The sequence below is a fragment of the Hevea brasiliensis genome, chromosome 1 (genome assembly GCF_030052815.1).
Source record: "Hevea brasiliensis isolate MT/VB/25A 57/8 chromosome 1, ASM3005281v1, whole genome shotgun sequence".
Classification (NCBI taxonomy): domain Eukaryota; kingdom Viridiplantae; phylum Streptophyta; class Magnoliopsida; order Malpighiales; family Euphorbiaceae; genus Hevea; species Hevea brasiliensis.
The window spans coordinates 65,045,581-65,052,520 of NC_079493.1; positions in this window are offsets into that span (position 1 = coordinate 65,045,581).

The following is a 6,940-nucleotide window of genomic DNA, read 5'->3' on the forward strand; positions in this document are numbered from 1 at the left end:
TTAAATTCATATTTAAACACTTTAAATATAAATTTAACTTATATTATACATCCAATAATCTAGATTTGGTTTCAAGTCATGCTAGGGACTTTGCAATTTAATTGCAAACTAAATCTATTTAATTAATCAATTAAACTCTTTAATTGATTAATTAAATCATATTTAAATAGGTGATAACTTGTGTATGTGTGTGACTTACTAGGCTCATCACTAATTGGCAATGAGACATGATATCAACTCTTAATATCATCAGAACTCTTTCTTACCATAAATGATTTCTCTAAATCATTTTATGAACCTCATAGACCATGGTTAACACCTAGCATAGCATGCCATGGCCACCCAATTAGTAATAAGATTTATCTTAAATGAACCTATAATCATATGTTACCATGCACTAGAATCTCTCTGTTACAAAATCCCAACTCAAGCTGGAGTCATGGTTTATGTCAAAATATTATGTTCTCTTTTAATTCCAGTTCTTGATTAAAAAGATTTTCTCATCAGAAACTCTTTTCTGAATAAATCTATCTATCCTGGCCAGGAACTTGAAACATCAAGAACAATTAAATGAACATAGGATTTTATCTTTATTTACTTAGAGGAACATATTCCATCTTGATCAACACCTACCTCCATATATAACTAGTAGGAGCCAACACATGCCCATATACCCATACATAGTACAAGTATGAAAGCAGTATCAAACTCAAACTACCTATATACAAGATAACTGTGCTATCTCAGGTCTAAAGATTATATGCACTGATATGATTTATGACAAAACATTGACAAGAGTAAACTCCATGTGCTTGTCATAAGTGTCACTGGTTCGGCCTACTTATCATTTATAAGTGCCTATCATGTTTGTTATATGGCATGAGACTCACCATTCCATCTTATTTATATCTCATATAAATAACTTGGGAACAAACACGAATACAATCTTTCTGGATAAGTCATGTCCTTATTATGAAGTATCCTCGAATGTGAACCTATTTATGATACTTTGTGCTAGAAATATTGTCACTCATATTCTTAATAACTTAAGAATAATATTTCTAACAAAATATCAATGGACCTTTTCTATTACACATAAATATATTATGTAAACGGAAAAGTGGAAATGCCTTTATTAATAAAAATATGTACAAGATACATATTAAATGACATGCTCTAGGGCATACTACTAACAAAACATACCACATTTTGTATTTAAAACTTGTTGGAATTGATTGCCATTTCCATTTCTCAACTTAAATCTAAGAGGGCAGAAATTTCAGTTTTGGAGGCCCGACTTTACTGTTCCATTGAGCCCTGTTGCAATGGGAATTTGAGGAAATGGTAAACATGAAAGTTGTTCCTTTTTTTTGTGTAGTTGAATTTCCTTTTTTGAATCACTCCATTTGGAGTTTTGTAGCTCCAGATATGGTCCAAAAACCACAGCTAGCCGGATTTCCATTCTGCAGAAATTACCATATCTACAGTAACATGAACAGTGACTGCCATTGCCATTTGGGTTAGGTTCTGGCCATAATTTGGGTTAGGTTCCTTCATGAAAGTTGTTTGTATATGTCTTAACTTGTTGCTGTAAAAATTTCAGTTCAATTGACCAAATCTACAGTGAGTTATGGCCAAATGAACAGTTACTGTTCATTTGGTCAATTCTGCAGGGGCTGTTGCAGTGTGTCCGGATTGGGGCCAAGTTTTGGTCCTCTTGCTTTGGTCTTTTGAGCATGGTTTCTTCAGAAAAAATGTGCCATTATAAGCCTAGTTTCATGTCCAATTGGCCAAACATCAATTGGACCTACACAGCCAAAGTTATGGCTGTGTAAGTGGACTGAAATTTCAGTCACGCTGCTGCACTAACAAGGCAGCCTACACATTCACTTGGCTATACTATTTTTCAGTCCAATTCATGGTCAACATACCTAAAATGGTCACTAATTGACCCTTATAATGTTCTTTCACAATTTCATAAGCTAAATCCAAGTTTCACTTCTCAAAACCCTAATGTCCAATTTAAATTACCCATAAACCTCAATTAGCACACTAGTTTAACATCCATGCATATTCATATCTTAAACATCATTTCTATCCATTCTAAATTCATTAAAACAATCAACCTCATCCTTAGGGCTGCCAAAAATTGAAGATGCCCTAACACATATAATTTACTTCAAATTCTTACAATTTCTTAGCTTAAAATGATGCTCTAACAAGGATTAAAGGAGTGAGAGTGAAAGGATAGCACTAACCTCACTTAGGAGCTTTTCAAAATCTCAAATTCTTCACTTTCTTCTCTTCTTCTTACTATCAATCTTCTTCTCAAGGTGAAATAATTGATTTTTGTACTTAGAGGGTAGGGAAATATGGTGGAAATAATGGAAATCTAAAGCTTGAAAAAGCTTTAATGGAGGGTGGCTATGGGACTAGGGTTTCGGCTGCATGAGGAAGGAGGGGTGGCTGCTGCAATTTTTGGTTATTTAGTCTTCATTTAGTCTCTTTATTAGTTAGTCAATTGATGGCTTAATTGTGATTGGTCAAAATTTTCTTAATGACATCACCATGATGTCATAAATAAGCTTTTTTTCTTCATTTTCTTTCCTTTCCTCCACTACTCATTTTCAATTTAATTTCTAGTAATGTTTCTTCATATTTTATGTCATATTAATTATTTACTCAACTAGACAAGTCGGCCAAAAATCACCTCTGAAAGCGAAATGACCAAAATGCCCTCCGTTTGGCTGAACGGGTCAAAATTGTCTGTACCGATTGAAAATTTTTTCTAGGTATTTTCTTGGCATTCTAATGCCATGGGAACCTCAATAACCCTTCTCTGGAGTCCCAAAAATTATTTTATAATTTTTCCCCTGGGTTTAGGGCTCCTCATTGCGAGAACCGCAACTTCCCTCTGGTTACCCATCGCTAGGGCACCGGCTCGTTTAACTTGGTTGTATTTTATTTCAAAAATTTGTACTAAATTTTTCTTATTAATATTTGAGTTAATTATGATTCCTGACTTTAGTTTAAATTTTTTTCCTGACGTTCTAGCTGTCCGGACCGACACTGGTCACCGGAACAGTAGAATGTACGGAGTTGGTACAGGGAGGGTGTTACGACTCTTCCCCTCTAATTTAAATTTCGTCCTCGAAATTTACCTGATGCAAACAGTTGAGGGAACTGTTGCCTCATCGTCTCTTCACTTTCCCAAGTTGCCTCCTCGGTGTTGTGGTGCCTCCAAAGCACTTTCACCAATGGAATTTGCTTGTTTCTCAACTCTTTCACTTCCCGAGCCAAGATCCGTAGAGGTTCTTCTTCGTATGTCAAATCCGGCTGTATTTCAATTTCTTCTCTGGAGATGACATGTGAAGGATCTGAGCGGTATCTTCTGAGCATAGACACATGGAACACATTGTGGATCTTGTCCAGCTCTGGTGGTAAAGCTAGCCTATAGGCCACTGGACCCACACGCTCAATGACTTCATATGGGCCAATGAACCTAGGGCTCAACTTACCTTTTCTTCCAAACCTCAACACTTTCTTCCATGGTGACACCTTGAGGAACACTTTGTCGCCAACCACATATTCTATTTCTTTTCTCTTCAGGTCTCCATAAGATTTTTGTCATGCGAGGCAACCTTTAAGTTGGCTTTGATTGATTTTACCTTCTCCTCGGCTGTTTCACTGTGCAGCCCTACCAGTTTGTCTTCGCCCAATTCAGTCCAGCACACTAGAGTTCTACATTTTCTCCCATACAGTGCTTCATATGGGGCCATTTGAATGCTAGCTTGGTAGCTATTGTTGTATGCAAACTCTGCCAGTGGGAGGTATCTATCCCAACTTCCCTCAAACTCAATGACACAACTCCTCAGCATATCCTCAAGGACCTGACATATATTTCATGTTATTGTTATCATTCTATTCAATATTTGTATCAATTTCATTGGTTTCAATTGTTTACCTGGATTACTCTTTCTGATTGCCCATCCGTCTGAGGATGGAAAGCTGTGCTGAAATGGAGTTGTGTACCCAAGGACTCATGCAACTTCTTCCAAAATCTTGATGTAAATCTTGGGTCTCGATCAGATATGATGGAAAGTGGAATTCCATGCAGTCTAACTATCTCAGCGATATACATTACGCTAACTTCTCTAGTGAGTAGTCAGTCCTAACTGGCAGAAAGTGTGCTGACTTGGTCAATCTATCCACTATTACCCATGCTGCATCTTGTTTCTTCTGGGTGAGAGGTAGACCACTTACAAAATCCATGGTGACCCGATCCCATTTCCATTCAGGTATGCGTATAGGCTGTAGCAAACCTGATGGAACTTGATGTTCTGCCTTGACTTGCTGACATGTCAAACATTTAGTCACATAGTCAGCTATGTCCTTTTTCATACCAGGCCACCAATACTGAAGCTTCAGGTCATGATACATCTTTGTACTTCCTGGGTGCATAGCATATACACTGGTGTGTGCCTCTTTTAGAATATTGGCTTTCAATTCCCCATCATCTGGTACACACAGTCTTCCTTTGTAGTACAGACACCCATCTGCTTTCACCCCATAGTCAGTTGCTTTTCCCTCTGAGATCTTGCTCATAATAGTCATTAACTTTTCATCTGCCTTTTGCCCATCTAAAATCTGCTGTAGCAGGTTTGGCCTCACTTGCAACTCAGCCAAAATAGCTCCATCCCGAACTAAAGATAGACGGGCATTCAATGATCTCAAAGCTGTTATGGATTTTCTGCTCAAAGCATCAGCAACTACATTTGGTAGTCAATTACACAGTCATAATCCTTCAGGAACTCAATCCATCGTCTCTATCTAAGGTTGAGCTCCTTCTGGATTGGCAAGTATTTCAGGCTTTTGTGGTCCGAATAAATGTAACACTTTTCACCATACAAGTAATGCCTCCATATCTTCAGTGCGAAGATAATTGCTGCAAGCTCTAGATCATGGGTAGGGTAGTTCTGTTCATGTGGCCTTAGCTGCCTGGAAGCATAAGCGATCACTTTCCCCTCTTGCATCAATACACACCCTAACCCATTATGAGAGGCATCACTGTAGACCACAAAGTCCTTTCCTGACACTGGCTGTGTTAACACTGGTGCCTCTGTTAACATAGCCTTCAACTTCTCAAAACTGGTCTGACACTTGTCATTCCAGTCAAATCTGACATTCTTGTGTAACAACTTGGTCATTGGAGCAGCTATTAGGGAAAATCCCTTCACAAATCTCCTATAATACGCAGCTAGCCCCAAGAAGCTTCTGACCTCAGTTGTATTCCTGGGAGGCTTCCATTCCATCACTGCTTCTATTTTCTTGGGATCCACCCTAATCCCATCAGCTGACACTATGTGTCCAAGGAATGCAATCTCATTCAGCCAAAAGTCACACTTGGACAGCTTAGCATACAGCTTCTTTTCTCTCAGGGTATGCAGAACAATCCTCAAATGCTCATCATGTTCTTCTCTGGTCTTAGAATACACCAAAATATCATCAATAAAGACCACTACGAACCGATCTAGGTATGGATGGAAGATACGGTTCATAAGGTCCATAAATGCCGCTGGTGCATTTGTTAGGCCAAAGGGCATCACTAGAAACTCATAATGCCCATACCGGGTCCTGAATGCAGTCTTTGGCACATCTGAATCCTTCACCCTCAACTGATGATACCCTGATCTGAGATCAATCTTAGAAAATACTCCTGCTCCCTTCAACTGATCAAACAGATCATCAATTCTAGGCAACGGATATTTGTTCTTCATAGTCACTTTATTCAACTGCCGATAATCAATGCATAGCCTCAAAGTCCCATCCTTCTTTTTCACAAATAGCACTGGAGCTCCCCATGCTGACACACTGGGGCGTATGAACCCCTTATCCAGCAACTCTTGCAACTGAGTTTTCAACTCCCTTAATTCCGTGGGTGCCATCCTATAAGGAGCAATGGAAATGGGTACTGTACCCGGCATTGTCTCAATAGCAAATTTGACTTCCCTTTCTGGTGGCAACCCAGGCAACTCTTCAGGAAATACCTCTGGAAAGTCTCTTACTGTGGGTATATCACTCAGGTTTGGCTTAGCCTGCCTAGTATCCACCACATGTGCTAGGTAGGCTTCACAGCCTTTTCTCATCATTCTTCTTGCAACTGTGGCTGAGATGACATTGGACAGGAAATCTGTCCTTTCACCTACAACAGTGATCTCATTACCCTCAGAAGTTTTCAAAGAAATTCTCTTCAATTTGCAATCAACCATTGCCTGATGACATGATAACCAATCCATTCCCAAAATCACGTCAAACTCGTGGAAAGGCAACTCAATCAGGTTTGCCAAGAATTCATACCCCTGAATCCTCAACGGGCAACCCTTGTATACTTTGTTCACCACTACACTGTGACCCAATGGATTAGTGACCAGAATGTCTTGGTCACTCTCCCCTATCAGTATCCCCCTTTCTACGGGTAGGTTGATGCAAATGTAGGAATGAGTGGATCCTGGATCCACCAATGCATGCACAGGTGTAGTGTAGAGGAAGAACGTACCCCTGATGACATCCGGGGCATCTTGCTCCTCCTGAGCTCTAATAGCATAAGCCCTTGCTGGTGGTCTACTGTCAGGCCTCTCTGCTGGCTCAGATGCAGGCCTCTGTGATGGTCCAACAGCCTCAGATTTACCAGATTTTCTACCTCTCTGTGGTGCAAGAGCAGGTTTGTCTGCTTGTGTTCGAGCAGCTGTAATAGTTCTGCGTGGACAGTTCTTCAACTAATGCTCTGTTGACCCACACCTCAAGCAGGCACCAGTTACTCTCCAACACTCCCCCTTATGCCACTTCAGGCAGTGTGGACATGCAGAAGATGCTGGGGCTGGTCCCCTGAACCCCATCCCTGGAGAGCTGCCCACTTATGGTGTGGACTGACCTCTCCTAG